The sequence below is a fragment of the Scylla paramamosain genome, chromosome 15, assembly GCF_035594125.1.
Source record: "Scylla paramamosain isolate STU-SP2022 chromosome 15, ASM3559412v1, whole genome shotgun sequence".
Lineage (NCBI taxonomy): Eukaryota > Metazoa > Arthropoda > Malacostraca > Decapoda > Portunidae > Scylla > Scylla paramamosain.
Window position 1 is genome coordinate 20,833,512 of NC_087165.1, and position 25,000 is coordinate 20,858,511.

At 44.3% G+C, this 25,000-nt stretch overlaps 1 protein-coding gene and 1 non-coding gene across 3 annotated transcripts in view; one reads left to right on the forward strand and one right to left on the reverse strand.

Moving 5' to 3' along the window:
• Positions 1 to 25,000, reverse strand: part of LOC135107629 (zinc finger protein GLI4-like) — a 92,210-nt gene that overhangs the window by 63,050 nt on the left and 4,160 nt on the right. The window lies entirely within an intron of this gene.
• On the forward strand, positions 11,298 to 11,379 carry Trnas-aga (transfer RNA serine (anticodon AGA)). The gene has a single exon. It is a non-coding gene; the product is annotated as a tRNA-Ser (tRNA).

Consider the following 25,000-nt stretch of genomic DNA (forward strand, 5'->3'; position numbering starts at 1 on the left):
CTTGTAGTAGTAGTAGTAACAGTAATAGCAGCAGCAGCAGCAGTATGTAGCAGTAGCAGTAGTATGAGCAGTAGCAGCAGTAACAGCAGTAGCAACACCCATAACTCCACACTGCAAATTCATCACCCTACCATCACCGTCACCGCACGTCACGCCCCGTCACCCCTTCACCCCTGCAGGGACACCACTCACCACCAGGCGTCCCCTCACCAATCACCCCTCGTCCCGCACCCACTCATCAGGCCCCATCACTACCTGTTACCACCATCACCTCCGTTTACCTTTCCTCTTATCCCCCATCACCATCTCTCACTCGGCCTTCTCATCACGCATAACAAAATGGTCTGCGCGTTCACCACCGTCACCCTCATCACTTACCCATTCCCTTCATCCTTTCACTCGCATCCTTATTCCGTCCACCGCACTAATGCAAGAGTTGACCGTTATCTTCACTCTTCCATCCCTTTCACTGGTAAACTCTCAAACTCACTACCAACCGCTTGTTTTTTTTTTTTTTTTTTTTTCCTAACTTCTTATGACTTGGGATTATATTCTCAAACACTTCTGCGCCGAGTCTGTAATACGTTTAAAAGGCTGTAGTTGAATTGACACGGGTTCTTAAGAGTGTTTTCACGGTTGTAAGGACAGACTGACAAGATTTCTACATCATGAACAGGAGAAACACTCTTAACAATCTGGCTAATCATCTTTGTGGCCTTTGAGAACAGTCGCGGTGAGAGAGAGCAAAATTCAGGTCTTAAAACTTCAGAACTAAACACATATTTGAAAATCTTTTCTTTCAATTGATATTTATTTATTCATTTATTTATTTACTTTTATTTTATCTTATTTATTTATTTATTTATTTTTTTTTTTGGGGGGGGGCGAAAAGCGACAATTTAATGAATCTCTGGGTAATTCTTATGGGCAAGTCCGATCTTCTTGACAAATAACAAATAATAAAATGAAAAAAACAGTATACAACACCAAAAGCCACATCTTCCTCACTAACAAAGCCACGGATAATAACACCAACATCATACTAAACCAGGAGGCGTCAAAACTATCACAGTCGCTTCCATCCATCTGGCCATCTTTAAAAACCCAGAAGAGTCCTGACGAAGGGAAGAGAAGGAAGTAAAATAGAAAAAAGAAAGAAAAGGATACAGAAAGGAAGGGAGGGTAAAAATATATATTTTATCGCATCCACACACACACACACACACACACACACACACACACACACACACATCCACCAATCCTAACACACGCAGACTCACATACATAAACACACAAATTTATATTGTTCTCCGAGTGTATGGGCGTAAACTGCCTCCAAACACCTGACTGGCACGATGGGATGTATGTGTGTGTGTGTGTTGTGTGTGTGTGTGTGTGTGTGTTGTGTGTGTGAGTGTGTGTGTGTGGTGTGTGTTTCATTTCGACATGTCATTTATTACAGGAGCTTTTCACACACACACACACACACACACACACACACACACACACACACACACACACACACAGTATCACGCTGTATTATCTACATGTACCATTTTTCTCATCTTGTGAATTAGGTGGACGAGAGAGAGAGAGAGAGAGAGAGAGAGAGAGAGAGAGAGAGAGAGAGAGAGAGAGAGAGAACTTGTTATGACTGAGTGGCGGGGGCGTGGAGGCGGCCGTAACGTCACCAGTGATGTAGGAAGAGTGTACCGTACCACAGTGCAGCACAGTGGAGCGTGGCAGGGAGTGGCGGTGTAAGCGAGGTACCGCGTCGTTTTAACGTGGTAAATATTGGCTTGAAATATTCACACATTACTAATAGCGGCAGGATTACCATGCATCACTGATATGACACGAAGGTTCACTGGCTGGTGTGTGTGTGTGTGTGTGTGTGTGTGTGTGTGTGTGTGTGTGTGTGTGTGTGTGTGTGGGTGTGTGTGTGTGTGTGTTGTTTTTGTGATCCATCCATCTGTTTGTCTGTCTGTTTGTTTGTTTGTTCGTGACTGTACTGTATCTATATGTATGCATGTTATGTGCTTATGTATGTATGTATGTATGTATGTATGTATGTATGTATGCATGTATGTATGTTTATGCTTATGTAATGTATGTATGTATGTATGCATCTATGTTCCATTCTCTCTCTCTCTCTCTCTCTCTCTCTCTCTCTCTCTCTCTCTCTCTCTCTCTCTCTCTCTCTCTCTCTCTCTCTCTCTCTCTCTCTCCCTCTCATATACACAACACAGCACAACACAAACAAAAATACCCACATCTTTACCTCCGGAAAAAAAAAAAAAAAAGACAAGAAGAAAAAGAAAGCCACAAGAACAGCATACAAGATGGCACTCATCCACCCACCTGACCCAGCTACCCAAACCCAGCCACGCACCCCCACCTATGTAAACTTCCAGGAAAAAAAAAAGAAAAGAAAGAAAAGGAAAAAAAAAAGTACTGAACACAAGATTTCACTATGCACACTCCTCCCATCCCCACCCCATTCCTCTTTCAATAGATATATAGATAAATAGATAGATAAACAGATAGAATAGATACTTTACTGACCACAAACCTGATAAAAATACATAAAAAAAAAGATGTCTTGGCAAAGATAACATGAATGGCTTAAGTATACATTCAAATTACAGTAAAACGCTGCTGTGTGTTACGGACGTGCAGGTACCATGAGGAAGAAAACGAAGCACACTGACACACAATACAATAAATAAATAAATAAAAATGAATAAAATAAAACCTTAACCCTTTCACTATGATACGAAAAAATGAACAGCACCAAAAGTAACACATGAAATTTTATAAGCATCTACAAGAAAGGAAAGAGGATTAAAAAGTATATATTTTGCAATTTCTACCTAGTCTAAATAACTGAGGTGGCTGTACAACAAGTAAAGATATCTCCGAGCGATTATTAATTAGGAAAAGATACACCAAACAGCAGTCAAACGGCTTAAAAGAACATGACACTAAAAGGAGGTTGAACAGTAGAGTAAAAGATTAAACGATAGATCAAGTAAACTCCTAAACAGAATAATATGACCTACAATAAAGTGCAGAAATAGATACAAGGAGAACTGGCTGATCTCTGTACCCCTTCACCCTGCTGCACCTACACACACACACACACACACACACACACACACACACATAGAAGGATTATCAAGCTTGTCTGACTCTCAATGCACGTTTGCGTATATACCCAGAGCAGGAAGGTGAGGGTCGAGGTCTACTGTGGTGGTGGTGGTGGTGGTGGTGGTGGTGAACGTGCCTGCCTTGCCTTGCCTTGCTCTACTCTACTTGACTCAGGTTGGCTTGGTTTGGTGTAAGAGGAAGTGAGGGACGGAGGGAGAGAAGGTGCGTTTTGTTTGGGTTTGCTTATATGAACGTTGCACTGACTGGCTGTTTGGCTGGTTTGGTGAGTCAGACGAGGTGATAGTGTCTAGCTTTTTTTTTTATTTGTTATTTTTCAATCTTCGTTTTATTTATTTTTTTCTTCTCTTTAGTGTTCTTGTTAGTGTTTGTGTTTTGGAAAGTGGTAAGAGAGAGAGAGAGAGAGAGAGAGAGAGAGAGAGAGAGAGAGAGAGAGAGAGAGAGAGAGAGAGAGAGAGAGAGAGAGAGAGAGAGAGAGAGAGAGAGAGAATGGCTGACCGACTGACTGACTGACTGACTGACAAGACAGACTGACAGACAGACAGACAGAGAGAGAGAGAGACAGACAGACGGAGAGACGGACAGACAGACGAAAATTAAAGTGGAAGCAAGATAAGGATAAAGGAAAATAAGAACATAGCATATAAAAAATAACAAGAAAGCAAAAAAATAATAATAAAATAAGAGTAAGAAAATCAGATAAAAAAAAAATCAGGCAAGTAATTTGATGAAGGAATGATGAGGAAATCTTGGCAGAGATGAATGAAAAGAGCAGGTGTGTGTGGCGGAGGGGGAGGGGGAGAGGAGGGAGAGGGGAAGGAGGGACGGCAGGCCACTAACGAGACAGGTGTGTGGCTAGACGACGACGGTGATGACGGTGGTGGTGGTGGTGGTGATAGTGGTGGTGGTAGTGGTGGCTCCGTGAAGCATATCATGTACAATCAGAGAGAGAGAGAGAGAGAGAGAGAGAGAGAGAGAGAGAGAGAGAGAGAGAGAGAGAGAGAGAGAGAGAGAGAGAGACCCTAACTCAAAAATCGAAACACTACCACACTTTCTTTTCCTCTAGTGCATACCAGTATAAACTCGCACAGTCTGACCAAGAGCGAACACCTCCGTACAAGAAAGGAAGCAAAGATCAACGCACGCCATCCTCACCTTGAAGATATTACAGCTTCTGACGAATCTTAGCCGCTTCACACCTAGACATTTATTCTCTCTCTCTCTCTCTCTCTCTCTCTCTCTCTCTCTCTCTCTCTCTCTCTCTCTCTCTCTCTCTCTCTCTCTCTAAATGTCAACAAAGGGGAAACCATTTCAGGAAAAAAGTTAAAATTTAATGTAACAATGAAACAGATAGGTACAACAACAACAACAACAGCAACAACAACAACAACAACAACAACAACAACAACAACAACAACAACAACAACAACAACAACAAAAAGAAAAAGAAGAAGAAAGAAAATAAGGAAGAGGAAAATGAAAGGGATTATTTGAGATGAAGAAGAGGGAGTGCGCAGTGAGAGAGAGAGGGAGATGAAAGCAAGACAGAGAAACTATTAGAGGGGAAGTGAAGCAGTGTGCAGACGGTATGCAAAAATCCTCGACACTAGAAACAATGTATGAATCCTTTACAAGCATCTGCAACAAAGGAAGGGGGATTAAAAGAATATATTTTGCAATTTCTAGCAGGTTTAATGTTAAGGGGTGACTGCAGAACGAGAAAAAAAGTATCAAGAGTGGTTAGTAATTAAGGAAACATGTCAAACAGCAGTGAAAGACTTAACTATACTGTGCTGTAACTGTGCTGTACATTGACTACTACTAAAGATGGGAAGGGAGGAACTACTAAGACCTGTATTCCGAAACGCTCCGATCTCTCTCTCTCTCTCTCTCTCTCTCTCTCTCTCTCTCTCTCTCTCTCTCTCTCTCTCTCTCTCTCTCTCTCTCTATGACTATTTTCAAAGGCCACAGAGATGCTTAGCCGTGTTCTAGAGAGCGTTTCTCCTGTTTATAATGTAGAAATGTTGTTAATCTATCACCAGAACCATCATAACACCCTTGAAAACCCGTGCCACTTCAACTAGAGACTTTGGAAAGTAGAGGCGATGGGGTGCAAAAGTTTCAGAATACGGTCTTAAATCAGGGTCTGGTGGAGGGGTAGGGGAGAGGTGGGGAGAGCGAGGAACGACCAGGTGCGTGGCAGGTGGGTGAGGTGGGTGTCATGGGTGAGGGTGCCCGCAGTTTAGGTCCCTCTCCCCTTCCCTCCCCTGCCCTCCCTCTGCCTCTATGTTACCTGTACCTCTCTCGACCGCCCTCACCTCCCCGCCTCTCCACCTGCATTACAATCGGTATGGTAGAGGCATCTTCCTTCCTTCCTTCCTTACTTCCTTCCTTCCTTCCTTCCTTCACTGCATAGATTGTCTCCAAAGCCTCCTCCTTTTCTTCCTCATCGTATTTCTCCCCCATCTTCCTCCTCTTCCTCGGTATTTTCGTGTTTTTCTAACTCTCCTTTCCTTCCTCTTCCTCCTCTTACTTCCTTCCCTTTCTTCCTTCTTTCCTCTTTATTCTACTCTCGTCATTTCTTCCTCGTTCTCCTCCTCATCTTCCTTCCTTCCTTCCTTCTTATTCCCTTCCCCCCCTACCCCATACTCCGTCCTCCCCATTTACCTCCTATTATTCCTCCTTCTCACATCTTCCATTCTCAGCTCGTGTGTCTGCTGAGAAGAGAAGCGGAGAACGTTACCTGAGAATAAATGAATAAATCAGGTAACTTAAGAAGCACAGCAGCAGTATATATGTTAAATAAATTAGCGATAGAGGGAAAAATCACAACCAATACCGTTACTCACTGCACACACATACACACACACACACACACACACACACACACACACACACACACACACACACACACGCACACAAAAAAAAGAAAAAAGAAAAAAAGAAAGAGAAAACTTGCCATAAAAACTGGAATGAAGGTGAAATTAATGAAACCCAATGACCTGCAAACGGAAACTCTCTCTCTCTCTCTCTCTCTCTCTCTCTCTCTCTCTCTCTCTCTCTCTCTCTCTCTCTCTCTCTCTGGATACACTATACCCGCCATTTAGGATTTTTATTTTGTGCCTGTCTGCCTGTGTGTGTGTGTGTGTGTGTGTGTGTGTGTGTGTGTGTGTGTGTGTGTGTGTGTTAGTGGGGCATGCCGGTCATAATGACGGCTGGAACTGGACATGCCGGTGAGGGAGGGGAAGAGAGGTTGGGAGCAGTGGTGGTGGGGGTGTCTCTGCCTGGTGGACGGGAGGGGAAGGAGGGGGAAGGAGACGGCGGTTAAGTATATGCTGGGTGGTGGTGGTGGTGGTGGTGGTGGTGGTAGTGGTCGTCGTCGTCGTGGTGGTGGTGGTGGTGAGCTTCAAATTGTGGAGAGAGAGAGAGAGAGAGAGAGAGAGAGAGAGAGAGAGAGAGAGAGAGAGAGAGAGAGAGAGAGAGAGAGAGAGAGAGAGAGTGTGTGTGTGTGTGTGTCCTATCAACTCAGTGCAGAATATTGGTCAGTGATTCATTCATCAAAACATTGCAGACTGGTTGTGGGTGAAGATATCAACATGCGGGAAGCCTCCTGGAGAAAGCACACGAGAGAGAGAGAGAGAGAGAGAGAGAGAGAGAGAGAGAGAGAGAGAGAGAGAGAGAGAGAGAGAGAGAGAGAATGGAGGGGAACTGGGATAAAGCTCCAAAGCCCCCTCCCCATTACACGCACACACACACACACACACACACACACACACACACACACACACACACACACACTATATATATATAAATAAAGTAACAGGCGGTGCTCCCAACAGGTGTGTGTGGTTGGCTTGGCAAGGATGACACGATACATCAACTTCACTAACATTTGCATCTGCGCTTAAATGACCTATACGTGATAAGCTTACATAACCTTACTTGAGTCATCGAGCGGAGGTGGCCTGTCCTCTTACGCGTCACGGGGCACTGAGGGTCTTAGGGAGCTGGTGGGCATGAGGGAACACGCATTCAGAGCCCTAAATCCTCCTCAGCCTCACCGCATACCCAGAACTGAGCTAGCTACTACTGCCTTCGGAAGCGACTCCTTCTGTGTAGCCTACGCAGGGAGAACTGACGCCTCCGAACATCCCTATCTACAAGTGCATCTGGGGGAAGCTGCGACAGTGAAGCGCCAGCCTGTCCCGCCCTAACGCCCGTCAGATAATAATAACAGACAGTCAAAGGTTTAGCACAGGCGCCATAGAGTGATTACCTAACAGGCGAGACTTCCAGGGTCAACACAAGAGAAAAAATTGAAAGTAATGTAAAATGTTTCTGTTCTCTCCTTACTTTGTGTGATAAGTGGTGGTGGTGCTGTACATACATACATACATACATACATACATACATATATACAGTGATTAATGCATGAAGTGACCTGCCCACGTGTAAAGGCGCCTGCTGAACCGTTGCTGATGAGAGGTGTGTGTTGGGCAAGATGGGACCAATATAGGACCGACTGACGACGGAGGAGGAGGAAGAGGAGGAGGAGGAGGAGGACGAGAGTATGGAGTGGATAAATGATGCTGATAACAGTTGTTGTAGTGGTTGCAGTAGTAGTAGTATTAGTAGTAGTAGTAGTAGTAGTAGTAGTAGTAGTAGTAGTAGTAATGATAATAATGATAGTAGTAGTAGTAGTAGTAGTAGTAGTAGTAGTAGTAGTAGTAGTAACAACAACAACAACAACAACAACAACAACAACAACAACAACAACAACAACAACAACAACAACAACAACAACGACGACGACGCTGTACTTTGGCCTTGCCCCCCCACCGCGCCCCAGCAGCTGGATTTAGGGGAGGTGGCCGCCGCCGGGAGGGACTCAGGCAAAGAGGGAGGGGGGGAGCAGAGCAGGTGTTGAAGGCAGTGAAGAGACTCTCTTTGTGTCTGTCCGGCACCTGCTCGACACTCACGGGGGAGAGGGGGAGGGGCAGCGGTCAAGAGGGTACTGGGCATGGTGGTGGTGGTGGTGGTGGTGGTGGTCTTTTGAAAAACATAACAGCAACAACGACAACACCACCACCACCAACGCCACCACCAACAGGCAGCAGTGTTACACCAATTACATTCATAGCAGAAGCCTCACCCATCACCACCAGGCAGCGGCAGGGGGTGGGGGATGGGGGGTGGGAGTTGATGACAGGGCGGCGAAGGGCACCACAAACTTCATCTAAAATAACACATTTGACACGGGAGGGGGGGAGAGAGAGAGAGAGAGAGAGAGAGAGAGAGAGAGAGAGAGAGAGAGAGAGAGAGAGAGAGAGAGAGAGAGAGAGAGAGAGAGAGAGAGAGAGAGAGAGAGAAATTTTTTACATTCAATAGCAAGATTCTGGCGTAATAAAAATAAATGGAATATGTGTGATCCAATAGAAGTAATGATAGATATGCTTGAGGAGGAGGAGGAGGAGGAGGAGGAGGAGGAGGAGAGGACCGCGCACCTGTGAAGGCTGCACCTGCCACTGCCACCACCACCACCACCACCACCATCACCACCACCGCCGCCACCACCACCACCACCACCACCACGCCACGCCCAGGTGAGGGCAACACCTGTATCTGCACGTACCGAGGGTAACACAACATGCAGAAAAATTTTTTGATCAAGCATTCGTCCCTTTTGACTCCAAGGCTCCTACCGGCTCTTCTCCTTCTTAATTACCTGCTTTCTTCTGTTTTATCTCTTCTTTCTCGCTCTCCTTTATCTCTTTTATTTTTTTATTTCAACCCTCCTCCTCGGCAGAAATATTTATGTCACTTATTTCTCTTATTGCATAACACTTATTCTTTCCGTTCCTCTGTTTCTCTCTCTATAAATATAAGTACTATAAGGACACTAAGGTAAACCAGTATCTCTTCAGAAACATTGTATGGTGTATTCTGTTTCTCGGTCAATAAACATGCTACTATCATTATTATTATTAGTAGTAGTAGTAGTAATAATAATTAGTAGTAGTAAAGTAGTAGTAGTAGTAGTAGTAGTAGTAGTAGTAGTATATTTATCCTTCTCCTTATCTCTTCTCTCTGATTATCTTTTTTTCTTCTTTTCTGATCCTCGTTCATGATTTTTTTTCAAAGGCAACATTTATTCTTCATTTTGCGCTTCTTAACAGTATCATTTCCTATCATATTTCTAGTCCTCCTTTTCTCCTTTGCTATTCTTCCACCACCACCACCATCTCCTCCTTCTCCTCCTTCTCCTTTCCTGTGCCTATCCTCCACAACGAAGAGGGAATAATCTCCTTTATCTTCGTATCATTTTCCGTGTTTAGTTCACAGTTCTATGCATGAAATTGAATAAGGGAAAGATACAGGAGGAGGAGGAGGAGGAGGAGGAGGAGGAGGAGGAGGAGGAGGAGGAGGAGGAGGAGGAAAGGCAAGGTAAGAATAAACAGCAATTGTCGATTATTATGGAAAAGAAAGAAAGAAAAGAAAAAAATAGCAGCGAAAGAAACTCAGTGAATCAGTAGACTAATTTGCTTTCTCCTTTCAGTGCCACATACTTGTCGCATTAATTTTGTCCTTAGTCACAAACCACTCTGACACGTTTCTTGTTTATTCTGCAGACGTCTGTAGACATTATGGTGGCTAAGAATTGCACTCTCTGTTCTTCTAATATCTTTGTTATTGTAGTAGTAGTAGTAGTAGTAGTAGTAGTAGTAATTGTTGTTGTTATTGTTGTTTTTATTGTTTTTTCTTGTTTTTGTTGTTGTTGTCGTTGTTGATTCTTCTTGTTCTTCTTCCTCCTCTTCTTTCTTGTAGGTGTTTGTAAAGATTTCATACCGTGCCTAAAGTCGTGTGAGTATCGCAACGAAAGGGTTACGAGCTCAACACAGACAAAGAGCAGGTGGAGCGTAACAGGTGGTGGTGTAATACATAACTTCCCTAACGTTAATCTTGTCGCTGAAACATTTGGCTACAATATGACGTCACTTATCAAGCCAACAAACTACACAAGGGAGGAAATGACGCACGAGAGTTATTCTAAAACAGGGGTTCTCAACCAGGGGGAATTGCTTTGGCGGAGGGGTACAATTTCAGGTTTTCTGGGTGGGAATTGGGAGCACAGATTGGCAAACTCAGACGGTTAGAATGTTTATCTTTTTATTGCCTTTGATCTTTTATTGCATTATGCTTCAGTTTGGTGTGTTAAGTAATTCATTACAAATAAGAAAAACTATTTTACGTTTATTCAAGTTTTATAAATCCATCAACGTTTTCAATTGGCATTTAAACTGTAAACCTTCACTATAAAAATAATCCATGTAAAACTGTAAATGGATATGTACTAATATAAAAAAAAAAAAGTATTATCTCCATATTATTTGGGATGCATTTTTTGAGGCAGTCTTGGAAAGGGGGAGGGGGAAATGACATTCTGACATATGGTGAAAGGGGTGCATCGGGCAAACAAGGCTGAGAACCACTTTTTTTAAAGTTCCCGGCCTTGCCACAAAAAAGTACGTCAAGGGAGGGAGTGTGTTGAAGTGCAGGGACACCAATGGATGAATTGCTCTACTGCTTCTTCTGCGCCATTATCTCGGAGACATTGTAAGGTGCGTGATGGTATCTCAAGCTGTCCATTAATGCTGAATGAAACGTGTTGATACCAAGCATGTGTGTGTGTGTGTGTGTGTGTGTGTGTGTGTGTGTGTGTGTGTGTGTGTGTGTGTGTGTGTTGGTCTTAGCTGTTAGTATTGTTTTCGCCCAATCAGTTTTTTTTTTTTCTTTTCTTTTTTTTTTTATTTCCTGGGTAGTCTACTTTTGTTTTAAAGTTTAAACCAGCCAAAACCACTATATAGGAATGTAGTGTGTGTGTGTGTGTGTGTGTGTGTGTGTGTGGTGTGTGTGTGTGTGTGTGTGTGTGTGTGTGTGTGTGTTCTGGCAGGGGAGATGAGAAGACCTCAGATCACCTGTGTATGTAATTGTAAAGTAAGCCTTGTTTGCACAGGTGTGTACAGTACATACATGTGGCCAATCATTCACGGTCACACCCTCAGGTGAATTTCCATTTTACGAGATTAGGAGGTAGTACAAAGATGGCAATGCACTACCCTGTGTTGTAAGCAGTGATGGCCGAGTGGTTAAGGCGTCTGACTAGAAATCAGATGGGATCTTCCCGCGTAGGTTCGAATCCTACTCACTGCGAACAAAGAGATCATTGTTTTCTCTCCATTTTTATTTACTTATTTATTTTATTTTTACAAACTACGTACGGTTGTCACCTGATGCAGACAACAGCTGTAATTGAATAGCTGAAGAACAGTAGTTATGTTAGGTGACAGCGAGCAGATGAATAGTAAAATCAAACAGTGGCTGTGAAAGTGGTGGTGGTGTCGGGCACAGTGCCAGTATGCGGTGTCCCACCTCCCACACCCAGCCAGCCAGCCCCGCCAGGGGAGTATCGGCACGCGCTACTCAAATTAATTTGAGACTAAAGGGCGTAAAAAATCGCACACCTCTTATCACTCGAGGCATCTAAGTATCAACTCATGACCTGTAACACTATTAGGAGTTAAGGCGTGCATGAAGGCGGCGTGCTTGTGCCGTCACGGGGAGAGGCTGGCATCGGGACGCGTGCCGCACCTCGCCGCTGCCAGGCGCAAGATATGTAATATAAGCACTATTACTACGGCACTACTACTTGTATGACCCGGGACTATTCTGAAACGTTTCGCCGCTTCGTCTCGACTACTGGTGATCCTTTCAGTACCACGGCAATAAGCTAACCCTTCTATTTATTATTAGAAAAAATATCAAGTGAATTATTATGGGGTTAAAAATAGTTCCTTGTTACTCAACCACTACAGCAATACGTATATGTGTTTACTCCAATCTGACAAACAACAAATGTTTTTTATGAAGCTTGGTGCTTGTAGCCTATGAATGCCTCCACAGGCGCTGGTGGAAGCTAATGATTTTCAAGGGTGTTATCATGATTCCAGTGATTGTCTGATGAGGAATCTGCGCCATCAGAGGGAAAAACATTCGTGAGAACCTACTACATATTTTTATGGCCTTTGAAAATAGTTCTGATAACAGAAAAGAGTGTTTCCAAATACGGGCGCTGAAGAGACTGTCTATGACAGTGGTTCCCGAACTTTGTTGCTTATTAGTGCCCTAAAGGCACATCTTGGACGGCGCACCAAGCCTATAGAGTGTAGTGCAGACCTGCTAAAGAAGACAGCTATACAGGGGAGTAAAACGGCGCACTCTCGTGATAGTCGCGGCGTACAACTTGCGAATCACTGCAGTCTAAATATAGTATACTGAGAATTTTTTTCCCATCGCCTTTTCCATATTTAGAAACGCTCTGCTCTCTCACCACGATTATTCAGGGCCCCTCTGATGGCAGTCCCTGGCGGATGATGCATAGTGTCTTCTTGTTAACGGTGGCTTCTTGTTGGGTGTGAGGGGCTGGAAGTGGATGATCATATCTGAATGAGGAGGTAAAGAAGTAGCGGGACTTGCTGCCCGATCCCCGCCCAGGGCCAGGGTGGAGCCAGACAGCCACATTCCCCTCCAGTACGCTCCCCCTGTCCTCCACGGGCCGGAACAAATTTTGGTTTCCAGGTTTCCGAAACGACACAATTTTGCGTAGAATAATAAATCACCGTCAGTACATGAGAAATGAGGCTGGCTGACGCGTGTGAGAAGATTGGTTCATTAGTGAGATGAAGGGAGGGGATCTGTACACCTCTGAGTGACCTGCATGAACCTGTGTATCTGTGTGTGACCACTTTCAGATATTCAGCATATTTTTAGTTAATAATGTTTCCAGAGAGTCATCTTCTTCAATTACAACTTACAAAAGAATATGCAACAGTTACAATGATTTCAATCAGATTTAACAAATTACAATTGTATCCTCGATATGGTTGACAATAACGTAAATCAGTTTCGATAATTACATGGAAAGATTTTTGCAGATATATAATAAAAATTTTCTTTAAAAAAAGAAAAAAAACAAGTTCAAAGAAAAACACGGTAATAAACCTTATAAAACCCACGCACTAAGAAAAATTAAACATCGTGGTAAGTTGCAAAAACTGCAAGCTAAGCGGCCCCTTACGTATGAGAAAATATTTAAAATATACAAGGATACACTGACGTCTATAATGAAAACAGCGAAAGAGAACTATCATAACAATACCTGGAATGGTAAGAAAACCTGGGATATCATCAATTCTGTTATGGGTAAATGTTATAACAAGCCGCCAGATTACATGTCTTCCCAAAATAACACTTTAGGTAATCACAGAGAAATAGCAGAAGTAACTAATTAATATTTTTGTAATATCGCCACGAACGTGGCTATGGCCATTCCACAACCTCCTGCCTCGCATGCTTCATACCTGCCCGAACTCGTTCCGCTTTCCTTTTTCCTTCCCCCAAACACTTTAAGAAATAAAAACTATTACCAGCAACTTCAAATTAACTGTTTCAGGATTTGACGGAATTAACTTTAAAGTAATTAATGCTTGTTCTACTGTAATATCATCTTTGCTATCCTTACAGATGATTAATATGGTTTACGCCCTACCTACATCACCGATCTTGCTCTCCATAGGGTCTGCCAACACACACACACACACACACACACACACACACACACACTGGGTAACAAGAGGCACCAGATATCTGTTTTCTGTGACCTGTCAGAACTATTTGATACCATTTCTCACTCCATTCTATTTATTTTATTTTTTTTAATTACAAGTATATGACATCAGCGACACACCACTCAACTGGTTTAAGAGTTATTCGATTTCCTGGAAACAATCTACTGTTTATAACCTTGAGCACTATTTTGTTTGTTGTATATTAATGACCTCCCACGCACTGTACACAAAGTTAGATTTTTTTCTTTTTAGAGATGATACAAATATTTTTATTCTGGGACAAGATGTAAATTACATAAAGCATACATTAAATGTTCAACAACTTAAAGTTTCTAATCGGATTAAAAGTAACAAATTAATGCTAAATATTTCTACAACTCATCTTATGGCATCATCTTTAATGACCACATATCAGTATTTATATTGATGACTTTTCACTCCAGCAAGTTAAAGTGTGCAAATTTCTAGGTGTTCGCATCGACACTAAATTAAAGACTTAAGGAACATGTAAGTGAAGTCACTATTAAATTTAGTAAATTAAGTGGAATATTATACAAGGTAAGAAATATCACGAAGGATTGTTTAAGAAATATTTACTGATCAAACTTTAGCATTTCCATATTTCTTGCATGACTCAGTGTCTCTCTCTCTCTCTCTCTCTCTCTCTCTCTCTCTCTCTCTCTCTCTCTCTCTCTCTCTCTCTCTCTCTCTCTCTCTCTCTCTCTCTCTCTCTAAAATGTGTGTGTCTTGTATTTTTTTTTATATATGTGTACCATTCTACCATGAGAGAGAGAGAGAGAGAGAGAGAGAGAGAGAGAGAGAGAGAGAGAGAGAGAGATAAATCAATAAGAAGATCAGAGGATGCCGCCGGAACACACGCGGGCAGGCACACACAGCGGGGTGAGGCGTGGCGCGGGGTGAAGCGAGACAACAGGTGTGAGGAGTGACTGATGCAGGGACACGGCACCTGTGCTGAACGGAGGGATGCAAGGGGTAGAGGGGAGTGGTGGTCTCTCCCTCTCTCTCTCTCTCTCTCTCTCTCTCTCTCTCTCTCTCTCTCTCTCTCTCCTCTCTCTCTCTCTCTCTCTCTCTCTCATGATAGGAACGGTACATATATAAAAAGAAAAAAAATACAAAATACATACACATTTTGGAAGACTAATCACCTACACATACACACGCACGCACAAAGGCCCACACAACCAACCTAACACTCACCACACACACGCACACACACACACACACACACACACACACACACACACACACACACACACACACACACACACACACACACACATAATGGACCGAGGTGCTGGATGTGGAGGACGTCCACTCAAAATGGCACAATTACGTCGCCACCACCACAGAAGCCTTCCACCGCTACTTCCCAGCCAAGAGCGTCACACTGCACCCGTTTGATGCCCCCTGGATGACGCCCCGCGTTAAAAGACTCATGCGTCAGTGGACCTGGGCGTTCCACTCCTGCCCGGTCCTATACAGGAAATTAAGAAACAGAGTGATCATGGAGATTAAGGCTGCCAAAGCAAGCTATTAACCGGACAAGATACACCACCTCAAGCTGATCAACAACAGACAGTGGTACGCTAAGATCAAAGCTTTGTGTGGCCTACAAAAGCACACTTCATCCCTCCCCTTGCACCTCACACCTTCCTGCTAATCTCGCGGCTCAGATGAACGATCACTTTACCGCTGTCCGACCTTTCCTCCCCTCCACACCACTCCGCTTCCTGCCTATCTTCCCGCTCCCTCCCCTCCCCCCATTGTCCAGGCGATGGATGTTTTTAAGAGAATTCTTAAATTCAAACCAAGAATCACCACACCCACTGACCTTCCTATAAAAATTTACAAGGAGTTTGCTGCAGAGCTAGCAACACCGCTACGCTCCATAATAAACGCCTCTCTCTCCCAACACTCTTGCCCCGCGGACTGGAAGACATCTTACGTCACCCCATCCCCAAAACTTCCAGTCCACAGTCCACTCGGTGACCTCAGGCCAGTCTCTATCACCCCCATCCCTAGCCTTATTTGTGAAGATTTTGTGTATTGACTGGGCCTACACCAAAATTTGTAATACCGTGGATATCAGACAGTTTGGAAATATTAAAGCCACCTCCACCTCCCATTACCTGACCAGCTTCCTTGACTTCATCCACAGCCACCTGGACAAGCGAAACACCTCTCTAGCTGTTGCTTTTGTGGATTTAAAAAAAAAAGTCTTTGATCTTGTTGATCACACTGTTGTCATCAGCAAGGCAATAAGTCTGAGTCTCCCTCTTAACTTGGTAGCGTGGCTACCCGACTTCTTTCTTCACAGGGAGGCGTCAGGCGGTTCGCTATCAGGGCTCTGTCTCTAACTTCCAACAGCTGACATGTGGAGGGTCCCCCAGGGGACCAAGATGGGTCCATTATGCTTCCTCCTCCTGATTAGAGACGCCCTCACTGACACCCCCCCATCGCTGGAAATATGTGGACGACTGCACCGTGGGCGTCCCATTCTCCAACAAGAACCCGGACTACTCGCCACTGCAAGCAATTTTGGAGCGACTGCAGACGTGGACGGAGGACAGCAGGATGACCATCAACCACAGCAAAACTGTGGTGATGCATTTCTGTACCTCCTCTGTACCAGTGCCCCCTCCCCAGCTCACAGTGGGCCCTTACCCCCCTCCAGGTGGTCCGATGTGCCAAGCTTCTCGGAGTCACGGTGGACGACGAGCTGACCTGGAAACAGCATGTCGCCAGCACCGTAAGATCCGCTACCTACAGGCTGTACATGCTGCGCAGACTCAGGTCGCTGGGGACGCCGACAGACAAGTTAAGGGGGGTATACCTCACCTTCATCCTCCCCAAACTCATGTATGCCTCCCCAGCGTGGTCCTCCTCTCTCAAACACACTCAACATCTCCAGCTGGAGAGTGTGCAGAAAAGGGCGTGCAGGGTCATCCTTGGCCCTGCCTACACCACCTATGATGAAGCCCTGACCACCCTGAGTCTGTCTAGACTATCCACCAGGCACCGAGAAGCTCTGGAGAAGTTTGGAAGGGGACTTCTGCATCATCCACGCTGCCGCCTGACGCGCCTCGCCCGGTCTGTACCACCAGACACCACAACAATATAACGCCCCTAAAGACGCCGCGCACGGACCGGTACAGACAGCGCGATTCCCACCATGGTGCGAGCCATCAATAAACAATAAATAGTATTTCGCTTCTAGATTAGACTTAGCTTTAGGATTAATGTTAAGTATTTCCCTACACCCTCTGTACATTTTCAGTTTGTAAACTGCCTGAGAGAGAGAGAGAGAGAGAGAGAGAGAGAGAGAGAGAGAGAGAGAGAGAGAGAGAGAGAGAGAGAGAGAGAGAGAGAGAGAGAGAGAGAGTGTTTTAGTTCTGAAGGTGGATCTAAACTGTAGGGCTTGGAGACAGACAAACAGACAAACAGACAAACAGACAGACAAACAGACAGACAGAGAGACAGACAGACAGACACACAGACAGACAGATAGACGGATAGATAAACAGAGAGACAAAGACAAAGACAAACACAAAGACAAAGACAAACACGCACACACACACACACACACACACACACACACACACACACACACACACACACACACACACACACACACACACACACACACACACACAAATATTAGTGTAAGAATGTGTTAGTATAAAAGTACATAGGTGTGTATGAAGCGGGTGTATGTTTATCTAGGAAAAAATATACACACTTGTTTATGAATAGCGTGTGTGTGTGTGTGTGTGTGTGTGTGTGTGTGTGTGTGTGTGTGTGTGTGTGTTTCCTGCCTATTACTCGTCATCCCCTGCCTACGTATACAGAAATATACAGATCTGGTAAGAGTGCCCCGTTTTCTTCTTGATGCATTGTGCTCTCTCTCTCTCTCTCTCTCTCTCTCTCTCTCTCTCTCTCTCTCTCTCTCTCTCTCTCTCTCTCTCTCTCTTACTATATTCCAAAACTTTCCATCTTCGTATACTTTCCATTCTCCTTCATTCTCTCCATTATCTCTCTAACTCCTCTATTTCACCCACCCCGGACACACACACACATACACACACATACATACATCCACAAACTACGTCAAATTAACGCCAAACACATGTGGAGATAATAATAAAAATAGAAAACAGAATAAGATCTTGCCTTTTTTTTCTTTTTTCTTTTCTTTTCATATTTTTCTTTTTTTTTTCGGTCGGAAGGAATGAAAGTACAGAAAAGAGAGAGAGGTGGAAATTATTGTTATTGATGCTACCGTGCGTGTCTCTGTGTGTGGGAGGAGAGCTGCGCGTGCGTGTGCCTGTGCGTGTGTGTGTGTGTGTGTGTGTGTGTGTGTGTGTGTGTGTTTAGCGTTATATCCTTCTCTCACCTGTGTGTGATTGTTACTGTTTAATGTTACTGCCCTTACCTGGATAGAACAAAGAGAGAGAGAGAGAGAGAGAGAGAGAGAGAGAGAGAGAGAGAGAGAGAGAGAGAGAGAGAGAGAGAGAGAGAGAGAGAGAAGAGAAGAGAAGAGAAGAGACAGAGAGAGAGAAGAGAAGAGAAGAGAAGAGGAGGAGGAGGAGGAGAAGGAGGAGAAAAGAATAAGAAGAGCAAGAAGATAAAAAAAAAACAAGAGCAAGAATAAGAAGAAGAAGAGAAAGATAACCAAGAAAATTTCGAAAACTTCCCTTAGAAAAGTAAATTTTACAAACCGTACACAAACAAGAAAAGAAAAAAATGTCCCCAACAAACACTACGTTAATTCTTGAGATGCCGCAATGCTTCCCTCTTGAAACGGTTGAGCGCTGCATACGAGCATCACAAACCACTAACACAGGCGCGTGAGTGACGGGGGAGGCATGCAGTTCCCTCCTCGGCGGTGGTGCTGCCTTTTAGGGCAACACTTCCTCTCATACCTCCACTACTTTCAAAAGGCTCCTTAGTCCATCGGTTTCATTTTTTTTTTTTTTTCGTTTTAGTGACAGATTAACAAGACTGTTACATTATTAACAGGAGAAACTCTTGCGAACACGACTAATCATCTTTGTAGTCTTTGAAAATACTCGTGGTGAGAGAGCAAAGTGTTTCAGAATACCGAATTTCTTGAACAGGATGGCAGTGCTTAGTCTGTCGGGCCTCAACACAGACCCAGTTCTTCCCTATCAGTGGTGCCTATTCGATATGAAGCTTGACTATATCGCGTCTACCCCCCTCCCCCTCCCGTATCTCCCTCACTCATTCCCTCTCTGCCTCTCCCTCTCTCCAGCACGACAGACATTTTCATTTACCCTCAGTGCCATCTCCCTTCCCTCTCCCCTCTCCTCTTTCTGCTCCTCTTTGCGTTATGGTGACAGGTTCTTCTCTCCTACTCCCCCTCCTCCTCCCTTCCCTCCATCTCCCCCCACTCTCTCTACACAAACACTCAGGAATATTAGTTTTCGGTACGATGAGAGGTTCAGAGGAAAAGAAAGAAGGGGAGGTGTGTGTGTGTGTGTGTGTGTGTGTGTGTGTGTGTGTGTGTGTGTGTGTGTTATGGTGCTAGATTCCATGTATATGTCCTTTTTTTACCTCTCGTGTAGACGCTGTCACTATTGTTGTTGCTGTTGTTGTTGTTGTTGTTGTTGTCGTTGTCGTTGTTTGTGGTGGTGGTGGTGGTGATATAAATAATGGTTAGCTTTTTATTTTTGTGTGTGTGTTTGTGTGTGTGGTAGGAAGCTGTATTTTCAAGCAAGAATGTACAATAAAGCTGCACTCTGTCACCTGCACAAGCCTGGCAAGTGTACATGCAGAGCGTACAATACATCACGCTGCAGTTATGCTCTCACATACACAATTTTCTCCGCTGACGTATTTCCCCCAGGGCATCTCCCTCTGGCCACAGCCCGTATTCAGAAACGCTTTGCTCTCTCACCACGGCTGTTTTCAAAGGCCACTGAGATGATTCGCAGTTCTCAGGACCGTTTCTCCTGTTAATAATGTGGATATTTTGTTAATCTGCCACTAGAACCGTAAAAAAATAAAATAAATAAATAAAAAATAAAAATAAAAACTCGTGCAACTTCAACTACAGCCTTTTGAATGTAGTGCAGTAACGTTTCAGAATATATTCCTATGACTGACAGCACCGTGTTGTGATACCCGAACACTGACGAAAACCGTTGTTAACAATAAATCATGTTGGGTTGACGGTTAGGTCAGGTCACTTGATGGTTAGATTAGTTTAAGTTAGGTTAATTATTTTGATTAGGTTAGGTTAATGATATTGGTTAGGTTAGGTTACATTAATGATTAGGTGTTGGGCTATGTTATATCAGATTGAGTCTTTGTTATGATTGGTTACTTCAGTGGTTAGGTCAGCTTAATGGTCAGGTTAGTTTAGAGGTGTAAGAGGTATTTAGAGTGTAAGAGGAGGAGTGGGAGTGAATGAACGGTGTGTGTGTGTGTGTGTGTGTGTGTGTGTGTGTGTGTGTGTGTGTGTGTGTGTGTGTGGAGAGGTAGGAGGGAGAGAGTAAAGGAAGGAAGAGGAGGGAGAGGGGTGATGAAGAGTCCTCGGTAATGGTCAAATAGAGGGAGGGAGAGAGAGAGAGAGAGAGAGAGAGAGAGAGAGAGAGAGAGAGAGGATAAAAAAAGAATACAATACAGAAGAAAAACGAAGGCAAGCAGACTGGCAGACAGAGACAAAACGGGGAAGCGAAAAAAAAATAATAATAAACAAATAAAACAACCAGAGTCACAAAGAAAACGAATAAATAACAGAAAAAGAGAAAACAAAGGAGAGGGGTAAAAAAAAAAAAGGAAAAAGGAAAATAAAAAAGAAAGGAATTGTGTACGTTCGTATGCATAAATGTACGAGCGCAGAAGGCATCCGTTTAACCTCTATATATCATTCAAAAAACAAACTTTTCCGCGCTAGAGAGAGAGAGAGAGAGAGAGAGAGAGAGAGAGAGAGAGAGAGAGAGAGAGAGAGAGAGAGAAAGAGAGAGAGACAATATTCTGAAACATTTCTGCGTCACAGCTCCAATACGGGTACATTCAAAACGCCTCATATAGTTCAAATTACACAAGTTTTTATTTAGTAACAGATTAACAAGATTTCTACATTACTTACAGGAGAAACATCCTTGAGAACTCGGCTAATCATCTCTACGACGCTTAAAAATAGTCGTAGAGAGAGAGAGAGAGAGAGAGAGAGAGAGAGAGAGAGAGAGAGAGAGAGAGCAAGCAAAGTGTTTTAGAATACGGAATAGAGAGTCATGAAGGAGTGAGTGAGTGGCGAGGAGTAACACATTAAACGAGTGACACAGGAGGAGTTGGCGGAGGGCAGAGAGAAGAATTGATGGATTTCCGATAGCTTGGCTGCGGGGGAGAGGGAGGGAGGCGTAGGGGGGGAAGTGAGAGGGCGTGAGGTGAGGCGAAGTGAGAGGAGGCGAGGCAGGTCTAGTTTCGTAGCGACAAAGGACGCAGTAATTACACAGTTATCAGCAGGCAAACATCTACCTGTGCCAGTAACAAGGGCCGGCGGGGACACACTGGCGGGGAGGAGAGAGGGAGGGAGAGAGGGAGAGGAGGGAACGGAAGAGACAGGCAGTGAAAGACGTGGATGGGCAGCGGAGGAACAAAGGCAAGAGATATACAATGACGGAGAGAAAAAAAATAATAACAGATGAGAAATGGAAGAAGAGAGAAGAGGAGAGGAGAGGAGCATGGGATATTGGAGGGATATGAAGAGGAAGAGACGGAATTGACGGAAAAAAGATGATGAAAAAAAGTTAGAGTAATTAGCAGAAAGCAAGTACAGGAGGAGGAGGAGGAGGAGGAGGAGGAGGAGGAGGAGGGTGACACTAAGGAAGAATAAAGAAAAACAAAGAAAAAAAGAAAGAATGAAGAAAACACGGGAAAGGAAATGGAAAAAAAATCAAATAAAGAGAGAAACAGGAAAAATATGAGCTTGGAGGAGGAGGAGGAGGAGGAGGAGGAGGAGGAGGAGAAAGGTGGTAGCGGTGAGAAGAGGCAAGGGTAACCATTAGAAGCGGCACAGTGAGTGAGAGAGGCGTCAGGTGGGCAGGAACACGTCACGAGGCCACGGGAACCACCCAGGCTTGACACTCGACACGCCCAGCTCTGTGTGTGTGTGTGTGTGTGTGTGTGTGTGTGTGTGTGTGTGTGTGTGAGTGTAATACCACACGTAATGGACAAGTAAATACTGCTCGTAAAGGTCAAGTAATTATGTACAGTGTTCACTCCAGTACTAAATGTCTGAAGGCATTAATCACGTGTACAGTGCAAACGAATTCATTATTATAGTGAATGCCTCGTTAGCTTCAAAACACACCCTCCCACACCCCCCCTACACACACATGAAAGGTTATAATTCATCAGTATACTACATTCTTTTCCATCTATAAATAACTAAGCCGTCTTTCTCAATTAATAAGCGACTTTTCTCCCAAGGCAACACTCAACTGACTCAGAATACGGGATCGAGACGGAAGTCGCGGATAAACATGTGTATGTAATTATTTCTCAATGCAGGTAAACCCGGAGACACACATACCACATAGACAGCTCCCCAGTCTCGCCTCCCTGCGCTGTCCCACCCACACCCCCAGCACATCGTCACGGAGGTCAGTATTTTGAAACACCTCTGTGTATCCTGGTCGCGGGAGGGGGGAAGATTCTTTCTTAAGACGACTGCACGGACCCAGGTTCAGCCAGCCTTCGACATTGTTACTGATCATATGTAGCTGAGAACATGAAGGCGGCGGAGGAAGGAACTGGTCACCCTACTGCATATCCCGGGGCCCAGGAAGAGTGGCGCTCCCTGCCCTGCCAACGCTCACGATTAATAAAAAGGCTTGCATTCAGAACCGCTCTGCTTTCTCACCACGACTATTTTCAGAGGCCACAGAGACGATTAACCGGATCCTCAAGCAAGTTTCTCCTATTAATAACGTAGAAAAGTTGTTAATTTTGTAAGTAGGAAGAAAAAATACCCTTTAAAAATACGTGTCACTTCAAAGAGAGCCTTTTGAAAGTAGTGGAGGCGTGTTTCAGAATACGGTCTTGAGTGCGGCTCTCCTTTACATTTATTTATGCAGGTGGAGTCACGGTCAGCAGCCAGCATTATCACGGTGACTCCCACTGTGCTTAGTTAGTGTCTTCCTCGATGTCAAGTCTTCTGAGCCGCTAGCATCCTCATTACAAAACTAGATAGGTAACTGATAGATTTTTTTTCCATCTCTCTCTCTCTCTCTCTCTCTCTCTCTCTCTCTCTCTCTCTCTCTCTCTCTCTCTCTCTGTGTGTGTGTGTGTGTGTGTGTGCAAACTAATTCTGATCCTGGTTCAAGCTCGAAGTAAACGAATGAACAAAATAAAGGCGAAGTTGAAGGTAAAACAATCATAACCACGGGAACATGAGGCATTTAAATATAACACATAACATCGTGGTGTGGGCCAAAGTTTATATGGACACACACACACACACACACACACACACACACACACACACACACACACACACACACACACACACACACACACACACACACACACACACACACACACACATGAAGGATAGGAGCTGGATCGCCAAAGACACGCCTAGCTTTTGAACACAAGATAGAGAGAGAGAGAGAGAGAGAGAGAGAGAGAGAGAGAGAGAGAGAGAGAGAGAGAGAGAGAGAGAGAGAGAGAGAGAGGATGTGGGACGGGGGGAGTGAGAGAGAGGGAGCGGGAGGAGTAATTATAAAAGGAGTACTAACCTGTATGATGCTGGTGATGGTGGTGGTGGTAGTGTGAAAATTATTATCTCTGCTTATGAACTTTACTTAGAGGACATTGGAGGACACGAGGGGGGGCAGGGGGTGAAATACGAGAATGTGTAGTGGTGTTACATACTAAACTCAGAACAGATGTTAGGTGGTTTGTCTGACTGTTGGTCTTTATTCACCTCCTGCCTTGCTTGCTAACGCTAATATCAAATGAAATGCTGTACCATATTCTAAAACATTTCCACGTTTTTTGTCTCGAAAGCTTCTACTTAAATCACTCTAGTGGAAGTTAGGTTAGAATTGTCAGGTTGTGTTACTTTTTACCGAGCTTCTAGTTTGCTTGCTAATGTAGATAAGATGTGAAGCAAATGAAATAATGCACTACATTCGCAAACGTTTCCTTGTCTTATCCGGACAGCTTCCAAATAACTGCAGTGGAGGTTACTGAGAATGTTTATTTATGTTACGCTTCACTCAGATCACTCACCTCTTGAATTTGTCGGCTTTGGTGAGTGATAAATATGTGAAATAATGGGCTGTATTCGCATTTTTTTTTTTTACTATACAGCTTTTAAATGGCTCTAGTAGAAGTTACTGTGTGTTTTAATGGTGTTTTCAGAATTCTGCTGAGTTTTTATAAGAATCTTGCATCATTGAAAAAAAAAAAAACACATATGAGGACTCGACTAATCATGAAACCCTACGGCCTTTGGCAACAGTCCTTACTAGAGAACAAAGCGTTTCAGAATACGAGCCAATCGATATGGCTTTACCTGTATCAATTTACATGTGTTCCCGATGACTCCCATTCACACACACACACACACACACACACACACACACACACACACACACACACACACACACACACACACACATCACCACCATACAAGGCAGTCCTCCCCACCACCACCACCACCACCACCACCACCATAAGAGATAAAAGCCCCCCATTCATGAATAAACAGCTTCCTCGCCGATAGAGGTAGCAATGACCCGCTCCTCCCATGCCCCTCCCAGCTCCGCCCCGCCCTTCCTCGCAGCAGGTGAAGTGTTCTCCGGGCGACCACCAGGCAGGGGGAGACTCACCCTCTCTCCCTCCCTCCCTCCCTCGAGCAGGCAGCGGCAGGTCGCGGCCGTGGCACCAGCTTGCTCTACGTGTCCTGCCGTGTGCGGTGAACCAAAAAAATAAGCAAGGCAGAGCACACCGGGGAGTTATTTTGTCAGGCAACAGGTTCAGATATATGCTTTTTTTCTAAATTGAGCATCGTTACGCTGTAGCCAACCCATTCAGCGTGCAGGTGCAAGCCCCACATGTGCCACTACAGCTGGTCATAGGGGAAAAAGTCA